This window comes from Armigeres subalbatus, chromosome 2, assembly GCF_024139115.2.
Source record: "Armigeres subalbatus isolate Guangzhou_Male chromosome 2, GZ_Asu_2, whole genome shotgun sequence".
Lineage (NCBI taxonomy): Eukaryota > Metazoa > Arthropoda > Insecta > Diptera > Culicidae > Armigeres > Armigeres subalbatus.
In genome coordinates this window covers 436620295-436640390 of record NC_085140.1, presented here as the reverse complement: position 1 = coordinate 436640390, position 20096 = coordinate 436620295, and the positions used below count along the sequence as shown (strand labels likewise).

At 37.4% G+C, this 20096-nt stretch overlaps 1 protein-coding gene across 10 annotated transcripts in view; it reads right to left on the bottom strand.

Moving 5' to 3' along the window:
* The window catches only part of LOC134213605 (AP-1 complex subunit gamma-1), an 89412-nt gene that overhangs the window by 49049 nt on the left and 20267 nt on the right, over positions 1–20096 (bottom strand). The window lies entirely within an intron of this gene.

Genomic DNA, 20096 nt, shown 5'->3' with positions numbered 1-20096 from the left:
AAAAGGCCTGCGAGCGGTTTGTCCCAAGAAAACAATATCCTTAGTGTTGAAACAGCACATGTCGGTAAAATTCCGGAAGGGTACCAAAATAGGTCAATGATGATATGCTCAACTGTGGTTGATAGACAGGCATACACAGCCGATATTTCGAATCGGGTTTCAATTGAATGAATTAAAAGCAGTGACTGGTTTCCTTCACATCGCTGCAACTGCAAACCACATGGCAATGACTTCTATGCGCGAAAAGCAGCTTATGTGAATATCCCCAAAAGTACGAACTTATTTCGCAAAATGTCAGGTTTTTCATTTTTTATAAGAATGAAAAATTACAAGACAATAATATTAACTTTAAGGTGTTATCACAATACCAATTTTGCGAGTTTATGACATTTTAATGGAAATAAGGCACGAGTGTTTCACTATCAAATACAATATCGTATTCCAAAACTTATCTTGCAGTGCATAGATTAAACAAAACTGACAGATTTCCCAAAGTGACGAATTTTCATATATCATAGCAGCTTCTCTTATTTCGGTATCTTACCAGCAAAACTTATAAAATAACTATTGAGAAATAGACTTTATATTTTTAATTATTTTTTTAAGAACGGCTACGCAGTCTTGAAGATTGAAGCAAGATGTATATCTATTGTTTAGTCTATAGACTAGAAGCAAACACAGTATTTTTCCCCTGATGAAGACACCATCCCCGTGTCGAAACGTCGGACAAATATATATCTTGTTTCAATCTTCAAGACTGCGCAGCCATTCTTAAAATTAACTTATAAAACAAGAAAAGGACAAAGGTAGGAGGAAGTAATGGGTGTGAAGAATTAAGCAATGACAAGGATCAATCAAATATAAAAAAGGAGATATGATACGATGAAAATAACAAGAAACCATTTTGGGCAAAACAAATGCATCTCTACGGTTTAGAAAATCAAAGCTACAAATATTATCGGCATAGCACCAAATTAAAATTGGAAAGTAGGGACATCCGAACCGAACTTTTCTTCGAAGTTTTATCTGTCAAACTACATGATGCGTTGTTAAGCGCATCTTTATGTGCATCCAGCGCGCTACTTTCGAAGTTGAGTAATCCCAAATCCACCAAAAATCCACCTTCGGTAGAAAATGTCGTCCCACATTGTACCTTATAGACAATATGCCATTTTATATCATCGGGTATTAAACGGTAAACATTTGAAGATTTTCATCAAATGTCGCCAGTCAACAAGTATTGATCGAAAAATAGCTGTCCATTACAGAAATCGTTCTCATTAGTCTTGGATATCAAAATTGAACAAAAGTTAGTTCCGATTTACAAGAAGAATTGCTTAAAATAGATTTGTGACAAATATAGCGTACAGAAATAGACAAAATCGCGATTTGTTTTTGTCGAATTCCGTTTAACACAAAATATTGGAACTTATCAGAGAGGTGAGGAACCACAATGCAGACCGTCCTTTATTTTTTTCCAAATATAATAGTGGCCCTGACAAGAACTGAATTATTTTTAATAATGTGCTACTTTAATCCTTATCAGCAACCACTCAATAGTTTGAATCTTGCGATAAAATTTGATTTGAGAGCTGCTTCCCCCGGCGGATGAAACCGGATGATAGACTTCATTGAAATCTCGAACGAAAATGACACGGCTATTTTTATGCACAAAGAAGATAAAACGGTGGGTCGTTATAGCCTCATTCTAACCGTGAATGTGGAAAGTCAAAGTGTGCACTAGGGCAGTTCAAATTTCAAAATGTTCGAAAATTCCAACTCCCATATGTCTATTAGCATCATTTTGATAATATAGGAGTCCTGGCAAAATTTCAGGCAATTCGGTGGCCATTTAGGGGTGGCGCGAAGTCAATTTATGTTTATATGGAAATTTGTATGGGAAAAACTTAAAATTTGTTCAAATCCCCCTACAACTCTTAAATCGTGATGAATTCAAATAAACATCCACAACCTCCATTTTTGGAATCTATTTGAGCTCAACCAGTGGGTAACTTATTAATTTTGATTTATATTTCCACTGCTACGTTGAGGCTAATTACACCATTTTAGCCATTTATCCCATATTCACACTGTCAATATAACCGTTCAATCCTCTCATAACTAATGTGTTATCCGGAGGTCTCATTTATATAGATTCCAAAAATGGAGGTTGGGGATTTTTATTTGAATTCATCACGATTTGACAGCTGTAGGGAGACTTGAATAAATTTTACGTTTTTCCCATACAAATTTCCATATAAACATAAATTGACTTCGCGCCACCCTAAATGGCCACCTAATTGCCTGAAATTTTGCCAGGACTCCTGTATTATCATAATGATGCTAATGGACATATGGGAGTTGGAATTTTCGAACATTTTGAAATTTGAACTGCCCTAGTGTGCACCCATATCCTTTACCAAAGGCACGGGGCTTAAGGTGTTCCCTCATTAGATACGAGCAAACGAGCGAGCGCGCGTCATTTTGTACGAGATTTCGTGAAAGCGGTTGAGGAATGGCTTGAGTAGCGCTCCAACAGTCTTCCCGTTTAGCGATAATTTATCGAGAGATTGACAACCGGCAGCAGCGGCACGGTTGCTACAGAAAATTCTACGTGGCGATGGCGTGGGTAGCGACATCAGTGGCGGTCATCGATGGTGGAGCCGTTGGTGGAGCGCGTCGGTGGCGTTTGCAGAACTAAGTGGTTGGGAAGCAGCTCTCAAGTCAGATTTGTATCGATGGAGATATTTTCGAAAATAAATCGGTTCTTGCCAGGACCACCATTAAATTCGGAAAAAAAAGTAAAAGGCTGTACTGGGACTATAGCAAATTCATTACCAGTGAAATTTTCTAGGTTCTGAGTTTGGTTATGTGCTATTGTGATTTCAAATGCGCATTATTGAGACGAGTAACAAGAGAGTTGATCCGGGACGAACTTTCTTTACACTACAAACAATTGTTTGGCGTGGGTCGTGGAATCATGGTGACAGTGTCGTTCCAAACGGAGACCGTCGTCATTGTCTTACAAGATTCGGACTTTGGTTTTGTTGTTATAAGTGATTTAAAATGCGCAGTTTGTCAGTTCTTCACTATGGTGGCGTCTTCATCGGTTTGGTTGGTGTTGGTAAAAAGTAAAATTTTCTTGCTAGATTCTGAGATGAATCGACGCATCCAGTTCATAGAATCAGTGCAAACTCATGCGTTGCATCGTCTCCTTTTAACACGTGCTTGGGATTCTACTACCGACGGCAACTTTGTGCCGTTGACAATCGATTATATTTTGCACTTTGACTAAAGTACATCTATCTAGGAACCGATTTAATTTTCCATCACCAACACTAAACAATACCGTCTAAGACAAATTAAGTACTCCCCATTTAATTACACCAATTAATTTTCGATATCTTTGCAGATACGTATTTCGACCAAAACTGTGTGGTCGTCTTCAGTGTCTCGTACTTGACTCGACTCGACCACTAAAAGAGCTTGATATATTTTTCCACTAAACAATACCAAAGCGAGAATATCGCGGGAAAATTTCTCTTGGTGCCGACGACATCTAAATCGTTGCAGACAAAACAAGAAAATTTCACTGAATAATTTTCCAGTTCCTAGCGGTTGCAATTTGGAAAAATTATCTCAACTTAACCTTCTTTCCAAATATAATGGTGGTCCTGAAAAGAATCAATTTATTTCCACTTATGTGCCTCACTAACAGCAACCACTCGAAGGCTATCGGCGCCATCCGATGATTCGGCGCTACGGATCACGCTAACTTTCACTTACTCAGTGACTGAGTAAAATTGTATTGCCCTCTCTTTTCTTCTCACGAAAATTTTACTCAGTTTCCGCCAAAAGCAGGACAACTCATAGCTATGAGTAGTCCCGCTTTTGATGGAAATTGAGTAAAATTTTCATGAGAAAAAAAGAGATAGCAATACAATTTTACTCAGTCTCTGAGTAAGTGAAAGTTAGAGTGATGCCTTCGATGGCCAGATCCGCCGAAGATGCTGATTGTTACACGGAAGTAAATGATGCGCTGCTGCAGTCATGACTGCCACCACCACCACCGTACCGAAAAAGGCTACCGCTACGACAGCCGTTTTTTTTGGGACCGCGTCTGGACGCCTTTGCAGGGCTGGTAGCGATAAATGCCGTTCAAAATAGTGACTTAGTGACCAACGATGACGAAAAAAGTGACCAAATAGTGACTTTCAGATGCAGAAAAAGTGACCAAATAGTGACTTTTGTATGAAGTATTAACCAGGTAGTGAGCTGAGTTGCATTTGCATTGTCACTGTGTAACTCGTAGTAGATTGGAAACTAGTGATATCATGTTTTTCTTTTGAAATCCTTATCTAGAATGCTATCAGAAATCAAGGAAAGACAAAAATTACAAAAGCATGAGGATTACTACTGCTGGTCGTGCCCATCTTCACCGTAACTAGAGAGAGGATGGAGCTTAGCAAGAGGCAACCGACTTGGCAACACCCTCATAAATATCACAAAATTGAATATTTAGGGAGGTATCTATTGGGTAAGCGAGAGGCTAGCAAAATGACCATGGTAAACCTTATTCCGTGACACACCACGTAACGGTTTTTACCCAGCGTCACGAGAGCACACTAAACCATGTTTATAAGTCTCCTTAATAAAGATAATAAAAAAAAATGTTTTTGATTGTGCTTTCGCTAATTTCTATGCAGTTAGACGTGTGAACATTTGTGTTGGCACGTTGAAAAATTAGCACGGTTCTTCGATAAAAAAGCAATTGAATGATCTAATTAATTCTAGACAGAGAATTATTTGGAATCACAAAGCTTATAAATCTTTATCAGCACAAAATGTTTCAAAAAACTTAAAGAATTCAAAATTATGCTGACATTCTTTAAAAACGATTTTTAATAATTATTAAAAACATTTTTTTTTTTTTTTGGTGCAATTTCTCAAACTTTATATATTTTACTAACAGATTTACATTTGATTTAATTGATGATAATGTTAGGTACAAATGATTTTTATTTTGAACTTTTTTTTATCAAACGGCGGTGCGAAAATAGTGACTTTAGTGACCGTTTTCCGAAAAATAGTGACTCTAGTGACTTTTGGATGCAAATAGTGACTTTTTAGTGACTAGGCTCAAAATAGTGACCAAGTCACTAAAAAGTGACTCGCTACCAGCCCTGCCTTTGTCCGCTCCCTGTGAAATCCTGAATAACCATGACGCGCGCACGCGGAACACGTTTATTTTTATACACAGGAAAACCGAAGCAGTGGATCAAAAGGCACGTACTTTACATCAATCTGATGTCCGTGTTAGGGACGCATGAACGAGATTTTTTACCGGGTAAGGAAAGAAATAAAAATTTTAAAACTTTAACATTGATAATCAATAGTATCGATAAATTTGGCGAAATTCTAGAGAGTTTCCGAATCGATTGATAAGAAAATCTCGAAAATCCAATGAAAGATAAAGACGCTATTGGCGTTTGAAATCTCTCCTAATTTCGTGACGGTCTCGAATTTGAAAATTTCCGTTTTACACCCTGTATCCGAATCTTCCTCTTTGACGTAGTTTAAGTCATTTTGTAGGATACAGAAATAATTTCAATTGTTTGTTTTGAAACTTACCATTATAGGGATGTCACTACTACGCGGATTTGGCGCGGATTTACATAACGATTTTTGGATTTAGTTTTGGGTAAAAATTTAATAAATAAAATGCTAGATGTAAGAACGTTTATTTGTTTTTTAGTTAGTTTTATGTCTATCTAGCCATCTAGCTTTCTTTTCATTAGCAAATGTTGTTGGGAACAAAACTTACGTTTGAACGCTATTGGCGATTTGGCGTTGCAAGAAAAAGAAGAAGCAGAATGTCGCTCATTCGGAAAATTGGCACGCTTGGAAATTTTTCGCAATACGTAATAGACGTATAATTTAGATTTTGAAAAAATAAATGATTTTTCGTTTTATTCAAAGTATCAAAAATTTCCAACCTCGTACTGATAACTGTTTTTGAATAAAATACTTCTAGAATTTTTGAAAAGTCTTTTAAAATATTCTCCCTTTTCCCGTGTTTATTTTTCAATTGCGCGACATTTTGCTTCTTCTTTTTCTAGCAAAGCCAAATCGCAAGTTAATATTATTTTTCGGATAAGTCCAATGGCATGCATTACCCTCTTAGGTGCCCACCAGAGAAAACGCGACGTGCGATGCGACGCGACTCACGTAAGAGAATAACAGTTATTATCAATGAACTGTCAATTTGCACTGTCGCGTCGCATCGAGTGGTCGCGTTTGCTCTGGCTTTACCCTTAAACATTATTTAAACAAATTTTATGAGGATGTCTATTGAAGGACATGAACACCCATCTTCATCTTGATTGATTCAATTGATTGTTTCAAAATCAGTTGATTATTTATTTTACGATGGAACACAGCATTATATATTATATCATGTTTGTTTAAAAAAAAATCGTCAGGAATTCCTTCATAGTGTTGAAACATTTAATATTACTTTCATAGCATTCATCTAGGACGAACAAGGATACAGCACTTGAAAATACTAAAATGTACTTTGATTTGAAGCAGATGCCTGCTTCCGCAGAAAGTCGTTAAACAAATTAGAAAATGATTCTCAAAAGTTATTTCTGGAGGATTTTTTGCGATATTTACGGATAACTCCGATGGTATTTTCAAAAGATTACTAGCAGAAAACGAAGAAACCTCCTAAAGAAATTTTCACGAGGACTCTATGAGGATACCTGGATACCTGGTTGGCTACAGCGTCGATACACCTATGCCTGGCGTATTGTAGAGCACCATAATCGTCGGTCTTGGGCGATGTTCCTCCAGTTTCCCCCAACTTTCAGGGTCATCAGGTCCGATTCCACCGCGTGCAGCCAGCTACTCTTTCTTCCGACATTCGCTCTAAGTGATCAGCCCACTGAAGTCTGCCGTATTTTATACGATTCACAATATGTTCCTCTTTGTATACTTGATACAGCTCATGATTCATGCGTCTGCGCAATACTTAATTCTCTAGTTTCCCTCCGAGTATTGTACGCAGCACTTTTTGCTCGAAAACCCCGAAAGCTCTCCGGTCGGCCTCTTTTAACGTCCATGCCATGACTCTATGTCAGTGATCTCCAAGGTGCGGCCCGCGGGCTACATGCGGCCCTCAAAGCCTTTTCCTGCGGCCCGCAAAGGATTTAAGAAGATACACTACATGTGGCCCGTTGATAAGCATTGAATGACATGAAATGAAACGCTTTTCATCATGCTCAGTTCAGGAATCTGTCAAGTCCACATCATTACGATGTTTAAGCACTATCAGAATTAATTGAATTCATTACTTCATAAATGTTACGTAGGCCAACAGCAAACAACTTTACCCCAGGCTATTAAAATAGCAACTTCGTCCATTTTTTTCGCTGATTCAAACGAACTAAATGTTGAACCTGTTGTAAAACTAATGTTGTCATATACTGCTCCAAAAAGAGGAAACTTTCAATACAAGTTAGGGTTTGGCTAAATTTAAATTTGAAACAGAAAGTTGCCATCCACCTATTAACACGACACCCGAATGGTGATAATGGCAATTTGAGTAGTTTACGTTTTAATTCTTGTTTCAAAATGTCCAACGTTGCTCGCGATTTGTGAAAAGAACCCTCGAACGATGGTTCCTAATATATTTAACAATGCCAAGAATTTCCCTTGCTTCGATTAGTTGATGAATAAAAGGTTTCTGTAATATTCAATTGATCGGAAATCCGGAAACACGGTAAATAGTGCGTAAATAGTGTTTCTATTGAAAACTACTGGCAAGTTCACCTGGCTTTGAAAACATTGTTGTCGTTATTTGACACAAGTTATGAACAAAAGTGTCTCGAAATCTAAATTTTTATTTGTTCTATGATACAGAATTGGGAGATTTCAATATTTTGCCTGTACAAATTCTATATACATAAAAATGAATTTCTGTCTGTCTGAACCTTATAGACTCGGAAACTACTGAACCGATCGGCTTGAAAATTTGTGTGCAGAGGTTTTTGGGTCCGGGGAAGGTTCTTAAAATGGTTCGAGATCCCTCCCGGCTTTGGAAAGGGGGGCTCCCATTCAAATGAAAAATCAATTTTCTCATAACACGAGAATTAATCATAGAATAAATCAATTCTAGGCGAGACTACGTTCTACGGGTCTGCTAGTAGGAAATAAAATTATCAGTTTCTTTATTCCATGCATTTTCGCGCATAAGTATTGCATATTTAAAGTCTTTGAAACGATATAATGAGATTAAAGAATAGTTACTGTTGTGCGTAGTGAACAATAATCCTTCAACGAACATTCAGAATCTTAGAATCGAACGACATATGATCATTTGGGAAAATAGATTAATATATGTTCTGCAAACTATGCTGAAAACATGTTGTTACAAACAGATTTTTCTCGTGTCAAGTCCGCAAGATTCATCGCAACAAATTTTATTGAAATGTGAAATAGATATAAAAAATCATTTTCATTGGGCTGTAAAATTTTATATGAAATGAAGAACAAATCATGCAAATGTACTGCGGCCCGCTTCAACAGTTCAAAATTACTATGCGGCCCTAGATAGTAAGCATGCTGGGGACCACTGCTCTATGTGGATCCTTGTATTAATTCCTAGTCCATAAATTTCCACAGCCTAAAAAGGATTTTTGCAGCATTAAAAATCCGAAAAAAATGGTGTAATTTCCGCGAAGATTATTTTAGCCATGACCGCAGAAATGACTATAAAAATCCGTAAGGATGCTACCTTTAATATACAAAAGAATTTCAGGACGGTAATCCGGTTATAGTGATGACACATGAATTTAAAAAGTGCTCGAAAATTGCACTGGTAGTTTTTCTCCGCAGAAGGTCACCAATCAATTTCCGCAGGAATTTTTGAAGAATTTACTTGAACTTACGACAAAATTGATATTCCGCATAATTTCCTAGGGGAGCTTTAGTAAGAATATTCGAAACAATTTCCACAGGCAATTTTGGAGCGACTTCTGTGACAGGTCCAAGAGCAGTTGGATTTCTCCAAACATTTCCAGGAAAATTTACGCAAGAATTGTCATAGGATTAACCGCAGAAATTTTTGGGATTATTCTGCTTGCGGTTGATGGTAAAATGGTTAAATGATTGTAAATTAATTTCCTCTAAAAGTGTTGTCGGAATTGCTACATAAACTCCTAGAAAAATTTATTACAAAAATTATAACACATAAATAACGGACCATTTTTGCTGGAGTTTACGCAAATCATTCCGCTGAAATTTCTAAAAATATTACTCTGAAATTTTCGAGGGAATTTACGCTTGAAACTCAGGATGCTAACTTGCAAATCAACGGAGCTTGACACAAATTATAGAAGATATAAATTCAAATGATTGTTTTACAGAAGTTTTGCATAAAAACGGAGCTGCATTGTCTAACCTTAATCTCTACGCGAGTTTGTCTTGCGATCAATAATTTGTTGTTATTACCTCAGAAGAAATTGCGGTTTTGACACATTTTTTAATTAGGCCGTTACAAATATTTAATTGACTTTTTGTCCTACTAGTCTCCGAAAGGTCAAGGGGGAGATAATAAAAAATAAATATTAAAATGAAAAAAATCAAAAAACTCCTCGGATTTGTTAAAGAATGTTTTGAAAATCCTCAAAATTATCCGAATTTTATTTTGTTGCCCCCTAAAAATATCATTTTTTTGGCAAAAAAAATCCGAGAGAGACGAAATGGATTTTAAATATTTGTATCGGCCTTATTTGCCAGGTTTATCCATTATCAATTATGATCAAATCTGGCCTAAATATTCTTTGTGTATCAATGCATCTTGTGCCGAATTTTATAAAGTTCGATCCACTGACAATCACGGAACAAAACATGTCAAAATCATCATCTCATCTAGAAAGCGGTGCCTATTAAAATATTTTTGGCTGTTCAGTTCTTGTGCACTTAGATTCAGTATTTCTAGTGGTGAATAGGGCCATCTAAAAAGGTTGTACTACTAACTGCGGTTTTCTTAGTCCTTTATTCAATTTGTTACATACATATGTAAACTTGTAGTTTTGAATCATAAGTATTATTATACAAAAAACTCAGATTAATCCATCTAGCGATGGTGATGCCTTTCTCGAGCGTTATAAAATGAAATAACAAAAACACATTAGATAGGTCAAAATAGCACTTTAGGGGTCTCCAGTAGCCTTGCGAGCAAAGGCGGAAATGGCGAATTCGATTCTCGGTCCGGTCTAGGATGTTTTCGGGTTGGAAACTTTCTCGACATAGTGGGCTTTCTGGGCATAGTGTATCAATTGTACTTGCCACACAAGATACATACTCATGCAATGGCGGGCACAGAAAAACTTTCAATTAATAACTGAGGAAATGCTAATAGAATAGTTGAAAAGCAGGCCAAGTTCCAGTTAGAATGTAGAGCCACAGAAGGAGAAGAATAAGCACTTTAGAGAATAGATTTCATTATTTCCATCATTTCTCATTTATTAGCATTCATTTCAATGCATTGCAGCAACTTCCGAAAAAAACATTTTTTTTCCGATTTGAAAATTGTTTTCCAAAGGGGGCCCTTGGCAAAAAAAACTATGTTTTGTTAATAACTCCGGAACGCAATATCCGATCGGTCTAATTTTCAGTAGGGTCTAACTAAGCCACAATATGCGTCGAATACAACTTGTTGCGAGAAAATCGTATAATGCTAAGTACAAAAAAGTTTGTCTCACATTTTGTGTATACATACACACACACATACAGACATCACCTCAATTCGTCGTACATATTGGTATATAACACTATGGGCCTCCGAGCCTTCTATAAAAAGTTCGGTTTGGAGCGATCCTATAGCCTTTACGTATATGTACCTAGTATACGAGAAAGGCAAGAATTGATATTTCACGTGTATTTGCTTACGCAAAACGGGTTTTTATTCAAACAATGCGCTTTGTTCTAATTTTGTAATGCGGCAATTAGCTGTATAATATTTGAATCCAACGAAATAAGGCTTCGTCTGATTCAGATCCTAATGATATATGAGTCTCAATTTTCATATCATGGAAAATTGAAGAAATTATAATAGATGATGATGGCTGAGAAGCGCGGAACATTGTGAATAAACATTGACAAACGGTTATCAAACTTGACGAATGTTTCTTCTACTATCTGAAAAACAGTTGCGTAATGCATAATTTATCATTCAAGCGGCGTTCGCTTTATTTCCATTAGTCTGTTACTGAATAGCAATATGACAGTTTCGAACTAGAGAACGATAGATAAAGAACTATTATTTTATAGCCGTCCACGCTGTTGGTGACAATATGCGATGCCAAGACATCAAAACAGAAATGTTCGCTTGAATAGGGTATCCGATCATAGTTTGAACCGAATTGCAATCGTTTGACGAGTCTTAGAACTCATTGAATCAAAAAAAAAATAATCTATAGTGATTCGTACCATAGTTTGAAGGTACGCAATATAATACATGTTTGGTATTATATTAGTAATTCTAGTCATGCAAAAATCACCTAAATTTCTCGTTTCCTTTTTCTTGTTATACGTGGAATGTCAACAAAGTGCTTAAGCAGGTGCATTCAGCGAAACTATCGGATAGTTCAAACTGAGGTACATTTTAGTTCGTATCATGATCAACCTTGAGAAAATATTTCAATTTATATTAAATAGTTTTATTTATTTATCAAATTGTTTTTTTGATTTTCGCTATACAATAAATCGATTCGATTATTGGTGGCAATGCCATTATTTCAATAGATATATTGATCTCTTTGCCTGAAGGCTATTGGAAATGGCACCACTACTGATGGGGTAAAGCTAGTGCAAATTCAAGATGGTTTTATTATTTTCAAGTATACCTAAATATGCTATTCATGCTGCATAAGGGAAAGTAAAAACCAAAAATATTCCAATATTTTGACTGATTGACAAATGGAGCAAGCTATGATACGCTTTGGACTAGTTCAAACCTTGATCGGATACCCTACGTAAAAGCGACTAATATCTAACGCCATGGTAGAGCTGGAAAAGACTCCCCGCTGTCTTTGGCAAAACAAAGCCAAAACAGTCACCACCGGGTATCACTCGGTTGCTCGATGGTGTGTTTGTAAACATATGAAATTTATTGTTCCCTGGAGCTTTTTCCAGTTTTATGATACCCACTGTGAACTTGGAAATGGGAGGTTTTAATCGATTTTTAGTTTGACCCAAAAAACGTTAATATCTAAAGTTCTACCACCCGTGGCTCAGAGTAGCATTTTGAAGAATATGCGTTATGAATTCCTACAAGTCGGGAAAAAGTTGCTACTCAACACATTCCAGTAACAGTTTCAGTTTGGATTCATTCTTTTTACACCATTAAATGCTGACGCAATCAGAGCAATATATCACAGTAAATATGGTTCGTGTAGCCACCACGGGGCTGACTCAGACTTTGAACGTGTCTGACGTTATGAATAACAACATCCACCGTTCATGCAGTAATATCTACTGGGAAAAACTTTCTTGGTTGGATTCAGCCACACGAATGTTGAAGGCAAGTTGTGAATTGGTTCTATTTGCCACACAATTTGCATATGTACGTACCTACATACCCACATATTTATACACATGAAGAGGAAACAGACCTTGTTGAGACCGTGCTTTCAGCATAACTGTATTAGTAACCGGCTACACGTACGTAACGATGACTCTCTTCGCGTGGAAGTTATTTGAATTCCATAATGCTGCCCGCAACGAGTGGTAATCACTTCTTGAACCCTATTTTAAGCACCGCCAACGATGCCGACGACGCCGCCGACGGGTTTTGTAGTGTACTTATTTACCCTTTCAGCGCCCACGTATTGTAAGATTATGATAAATGGCACTTTGTGGGATGCATTCAAAAGTAAAGAAAGGACGACGAACAAAAGTTATTCAAGTTCGTATATCATTCTGGTCTGTTCTGTACGTGATCTCGCCGTTTTCTTTGCATTTGGTTTTCATTTCCTTTCCTTAACTTCAAGTTTCTGGTTTTTGCAACTGCATAGATTTTAATGCATTTTAAAGGTCATTTAACTTTTGTTAAACAAAAAATGTGCTGGAGAATAGTAAAATTAGAGCAATGCAAACAGGGCATTTTCCCTCTATTTTTGACATTTTTTAAAGATAATAACAAATTCCAATTCCTGTTAGAAAGGGAATATTATTTGAAAATTGAATTCATGATAGTATGATTCAAGTTAAAAGTGGTCTAACACTTTTCTGTTTTTTTCTATACTGCCTATGATCGCATATCAGTCCCATCTTTGCTGGGTTTCCTATTCATATAAGACAAAAATATGCGATTGTGGGCAGTATAGTCTGAAGCAATTTGATAAAATATTACTCAAACACTACAAGGTTTGTTTGACAACGCATTCAAATTTATCCAATCAGTAAGACGCGACATAAAGATCCGCCTATCGCACAGCAAACCAGTTGCCAATTGAATTGTTTTTCCAGCTACAATCACCCGACTCGCCATCGGGCCAATTAGCATCGATTATCTAATTGCGTCTGTTCGAAGTCACTTGTGTCGTCCATGTGCCGTACACAAAAGTGGGTGCGTGCTGTTATATGAGAAAGAATACAGCAATCATTCAAATCAGAAGCCTCTATTGGCCAACGATTTGGAATGTGCTATTTTTACGTAGTTTTGATTAGAAATAGCGACAAAGGCAGATGCCAACTACATCCAGTGAAGTAGCCAGTGATTCATAGTTTCACAAATGTACGCAATTCACGCTGAATCGTCAAGGTACAAATTGAAGTGTCTCATGAGTGAAAAAGCTCGTTAGTCACAAGGTACGTCCATAAATTTTCAAATTGCTCCACGCGCAGCACGCCGCTCTGTGATTCCAGTCTCACTCGTCGTCGCGGTCATCAACGGCGACGGATGGCTTATTGACTTTGAGTGACACAGATGGGCACGTTTCAGTTATCCAGCCTATTCAATAGTCGCATCGACCGTGCTCAGCCAACGTCGGGTCATATATCTATGTAGTGCGCACGAGTAGGGCTCATTCATCATGCAAAAGCGTTCGGATTGAGTGAAAACAAACACCCGATTGCGGCAAACGACGGCGTCAACCATGCGGTTAAACAGCACGATTCTTGAGCCCTCCTGCTCCGATACGGACGAAGAAGAGATAAAATACATTACATTCATACCTACTTGATATTGCTCACGGGTCACGAAACAAAAGAAAAGCCACTTGCTTCTCTAGGGAGGATAAATAAATACCAGAATCAGTGATAAAATGACATCAACACCACTAGAACCGGCTCTATGCTACATAAGGGAACATCCATAAATTACGTAACGCTTAGAGGGGGGAGGGGGGGTTCCCCGAAGTGTGACAACCCATACAAAAAACTCAAATGTTTCATACAAAAAGTGTGACATAGGGGGGAGGGGGGATTGAAAATGGTCGATTTTTGCGTTACGTAATTAATGGATCTTTCCTAAGGATTTGTGGGTTTGTTCACCTTTCGCCAGACTAATGCCGTAATAATTCGTCTCTGGTGGAATCTAAACTTTCCATTTCAATTAGTGCAAAGCTAGCTCGCTGTTCAATTCTGAGTATGCTTTTTCCACAGAAAGATTGTTTTATGCCGATGGTATCAGTTTTGCACGTGTGAAGGATAATATGATGAACGTAAAACATCCGATTCAACAAACAGAAACAACTCCGAAACACGAACAACCTAGGTGTGTGTATGTATCAAGAAGATATGCATTGTGATTCTGATTCTATCGCCGTGCTCGATGTGGAAAAAGTTCGTTTAGATATTGAGGCGGCGATACCCAAGCCAATGATCTTTTATTGTAGCGTGTGTGGAATCCCCTGTGTTCGATGGGATTATGCAAAAGTCGGCTTCTGATACCACGTATAGAGAGTAGAAGCATACAAGCGGGTGAATCCTTCTTAGTCATGTTGGGGATTTTGAAAGGGTTCTTCAATCAAACCGCCGGAAGGTGCCTATTCTTGTTCCGGTTGTGGCACATTGATTGGTATCTTATATAGGTTTGAGGGTAATTTGTGGAGCACACCGTTATTTGCACATTTTTGTAACCGATGACAATGCCTTGCTGGCTATAGCTGTAGACTACATGAGAGAATGTTTTTGAATCTCCATCTAACGCTTCCATATTAATGTTACCACGAAACAAATAAAAACCTAGATTAAATCCATCAAGCGTTGGTGGGGCCTTTCTAACGCACTATGAAAATAAGACAAACACATAAGAGCGGTCAAAATAACACTTGGTGAATAAATTTTACTATTTCCATCAATTCATATCTGCAGGGTTATGTCCAAGGGGTTGACAATCCCTCCCCAGGACAACTGCGAGTTGTGGTGGGTTTGACAGTGGGCTCTGCTAACTTCTATAAAAAGCTGCATGCACCGCTGGTGGCGATGAATGCCGTTCAAAATAGTGACTTTAGTGACCAACGATGACGAAAAAGTAACCAAAAGGTGACTTTCAATTGCAGAAAAAGTGACCAAATAGTGACTTTTGTATGAAGTTTTGAACTGGGTATAGAGCTACAAGTTGCATTATAATTCGGTATAATTCGTAGATTGCTAACTAGTGTGTTATTTTTGAAATCCTTACGTAGAATGTTATCAGAAACCAAGAAAAGGCAAAAACAACAACAGCATGAGGATTACTGCTACTGGCTACGCCTATCTTCATCGTAAGGAAGCAAGAGGCCAGTGGCTGCGACACTGCCATAAGTACATACCACGGATGATAATGTGACAATGGTACCTCATATAAAGTAACACACCACGAGAAGGTATCTACCCGGCCTCACGGAAACGGGTAGAGAGTTACAAGTTGTGTCACAAAATTATGTTGATAATTACAACAACATTTGTTGTTTGATATGAGCTCGAAGTTTTCTGTACAACAGCTAAAGGATGATATAAAATTATCTAATTGAGTCCTAGACGGTAAACTATTTGGACTCACAAAGCTTATAAATTTTTGGAAGGACCATTTGTTTGAAAAATATAAAGTAATTAAAATAATGCTTTACGATTTTACCTGTTTTTGTTATTCTTATTATCTTGTTATACTCAACGCATCCCCGGGCCGTGGCCAGTCTACGTTGTATCCCAATTAACAAAATTTGTTTTAAGACACCTTTGAAGTGAATTGGAAGCACAACTTGTTAAACCTAAATATAAAACTAAAATGCGTTCAACACAAAGCAAGACCATACTGAGGGTGGCTGGGTTCGATTCCCGATGCCGTTCTAGGCAAATTTCGGATTGGAAATTGTCTTGACTTCCCTGGGCATAAAAGTATCATCGTGTTAGCTTCATCTTCATGATATACGAAACCAAAAACGGTAACTTGGCTTAGAAACCTCGCAGTTAAAAACTGTGGAAGTGCTTAATGAACACTAAGCTGCGAGACGACTCTGTCCCAGTGTGGGGATGTAATGCCAATAAGAAAAATAAGAAGAAGAAGCGTTCAACACATTAATAAACTTGTCATAGATCAGCCATAGATTTGATTTGACCTACACACTTAGATTCAATTTCACTGTTCGGTAAAAAAAATTGACGGAACACTTCGGTAAACATAAGAAATTACAAATTTTTCGGTAAACAGGATTTAATTTACCGTAGTTTTGTAAAGCATTATTAAAAGATCTGTCATTTCTTACCGTATTTGGTAAATAAAATACAAATCGTATGGTAAAAACAAATAATCGCCATATACGGTAAACAAACTGCCGAACAGAATGTAAAATTACGTTTGAATTACCGAAGTTCGGTAAACTAAAATGAACTGTCAAATAAGTAGCCATTTTTTAAATCAATCCGTTTGAGGTTCACGTATGGAGGAGTTTTGTGTGTTTGAAGTGTTTGGGATTTCGAGGTTTTCTTGGGGGAGTAACCTCGAATGAACCCGGAGTGTGACGATGGAAAAAGGTAAGCGACTAAAGCACTATTCCTAATCGCTTGTATTCTCGTAAGACAAAGTTTCTACTTAACATTTTATGTTATCTATCTACAGGGGAAGACGCGCACTGTGCACTTCCAGTGCTACCGGTTGTACCATTCGTTACCGGACCCGATAGTTTAGTGCTTTCGACATGCTTGTAGGCGAAAATGCAAATCAAACACACAAGCTATTAAATTTCATTTTCATATTTGAATTAAAAATAAATGTTTGAAAATTAATAAATCTACGAACTTTAAAATGAACAAAATTCCGAAAAAGTGAGGTTATTAAAAACAAAATGCTGAATAGGTACAGCACCTATACTACTCCAATTACCGAAGAGTACGGTAGTTTTAATATTTGACGAAAATTTCATTACTGAACCGTATACGGAAATTTTTGACAGCTTATCAAAAATATCAAGTACCGAACGTTCGGTAGTTGTTTACATTACCGAACAGATTACCGAACGTTCAGCTGTTGAAAGTTCGGTAAAAAATTACCGTATACTGTAAAAATTTCTAAGTGTGTACTCTGCAAGATGTTGTTGAGAAATATAATAAGAATATCTTAAAACTGTATAGATTTTTGCAAAATGACTTTTTCATGATTTTTATCACTTTTTCAAGAATGCCATCTCGAAAAACAAAATTATTTATAACCAGCAGACCCGACGAACTTCGTTTCCCCTAAAATTAATTTATTCTCAGCTTAGTTCTCGAGTTATGTAGAAAATTCTGTTTCATTTGTATGGGAGCCACCCTTTCCAAAGGAGGGAGGGGTCTCGAACCATCGTAAGAACCTTCCCCGGCCCCAAAAACCTCTGCATACAAATTTTCACGCCGATCGGTTCAGTAGTTTCGGAGTCTATAAGGTTCAGACAGACAGAAATTCATTTTTATGTATATAGATAAAGATAATAGATAATCTCATTCGGGTTTGTTTGGAGCTTCATTTTATTTATTTTGAAAACTGAAATCACTTCTAGAATCAGAAGGAAATTGAATGCAACAGAAATACTTCAAACGTAAAGATAGGTTTCTTCATAATGTATTTTACATTTTTCAATATTTTCATCCTAAAATTTACTGTCCAGTTTTGCGTAAAACTAATGAAAAATGCTATGCGCTCTACAAATAGAGAGAAATTATCATAAATATAATAGCCCTGTTTGTCTGTGCGGCGACTAGCCAATCAGACGCAGCACGCGGGGAAATTATCACAAAAAATAAAATATTTGACACTTCAATTCTTTTTTACTATCAAATGCAGAAAACAAAACCAGCGACAACCTTAGACAACCAGATACAGCATTTGATTGGAAAAAATCACAGACAACAGACGTTGAAAATTTTGATTTTTTTTAATGCAGAAAAGAATCTAAACACTTGCCACGGGCACTACGTCCACAAATAAACTAGTGAATATATAATTATTACGACTGCCAAAGCTAGGGGAAGTGCACCGGTTTTGGCCAATTTAGTGCCTAATTTGGCCAACCCTGGAAAATACATATTTTTCCTAAATAATCGATCAGTTGAAAGCAGCGTTGAACCGTAAGGGATATATCTTTTGATGGAACTAATAAAACCCTCGCGAATTGTTTTATTTTTTATTCAATAACAATTGTATTTTATTATTGTTATTCAAATTAGGAACATGGCCAAAACCGGTAAGTTCCCCTATGAAAAAAATCCCAGATTAATCCTCCTAGCGGTGACAGTGCCTTTCTCGTTCCTTTCGAGTGAGTAATTTCTACGCACTTTTGGTATAAAAAACCCAACTTAATTCACCGAGTGGCGATATTGCCTTTCTCGCATTTAGCCAAGATTCCAATTTTATATGGCGCTCATATAGTTCGATGTACCATTTTCTTAATAACTTTTAAACGCAATGGTCGATCGGTCTCAAATTCAATAGTGATCAGCAAGGTTTTGTCCCCTGTCGTTGCGAGAAAATCGGTTAAGCATTACTATATGAAAAGTTGTCTAATGTTTTTCTTAGCTTTTGTGCACCCACACACATACACATACACACGGACAAACAGACATTTGCTCAGCGCGTCGAGATGAGTTGATTGGTATATAACACTATGCGTCTCCGAGGCCTCTATAAAAAGTACGTTTTCGGAGTGAAATGATAGCCTTTCGGTACAACTTTGTTGTACGAGAAAGGCAAAAAGTATTTTGGCCATAACCTCTGGGCCCGGCCAATTTTTAAAAAGAGACAATGGGACACAATTCTGCGTCGAATGCAACTTGTTGAGAGCAAATCGGTTGCCTAAAAAATGAATCTTGTAAAAAAACTCAAAGGTGCAGCCCAATCGGGTTGTACGCAAAGGTGACGTAGGACTACGTAGCTATACGAAATGAAGGGTATTTTACATCATAATTTGTGTAAATTTATTAGCATTGTGCAAATTGCTCGGAGGTCAACCGAATCAAGAAACTGAAAGTAGCTCCCAGTTGGATGAACCAGCCATGGAAAAGGAACGACTCATCGGCCGCATCGCCACTGAAGCCACTCGCCTTTCAGTGGATATCATCAGAATCCTAGAAGACATTATGCTCAAAAATGTCCGGAATAAAGGAAAAATAAGCAGAATCGGAGGTGGCGCGAAACCAAACACAAATATATTAATTTGCAACTTTCGACTTCCGCACGCGATGAAAGCGTACATGCATCGTTTTCTATAGCGCTGGTGGCAAAGTAAGCGGGACTTCAAAAATAAATTACAAACAGTTACAAACAGAGGTTTTGACCGTTGGGTATACAAACAGACTGTTCGGCTGTTTAAACGACAATGACGATTTTGGAAAGATTTATTGTTTTTAATAATGCGCCATTTGAAAAACTAAGGCAGTTAAACGAAATTTTCCACTAAGGTGGCGTCTTCATCGATTTGGCCGTCGTCGACGGAAAGTGATTTTTTGCAAGATTTTTTGGTTTTGTTTCGTTAGTCATTAGAAATGATATCGATTTTTTCGGGTTACCATCGTTTGGCGACGCCAGAAAGTTGCCCTTTGGTAGCACAACCACAAGCGCGCGTCGGAGGAAG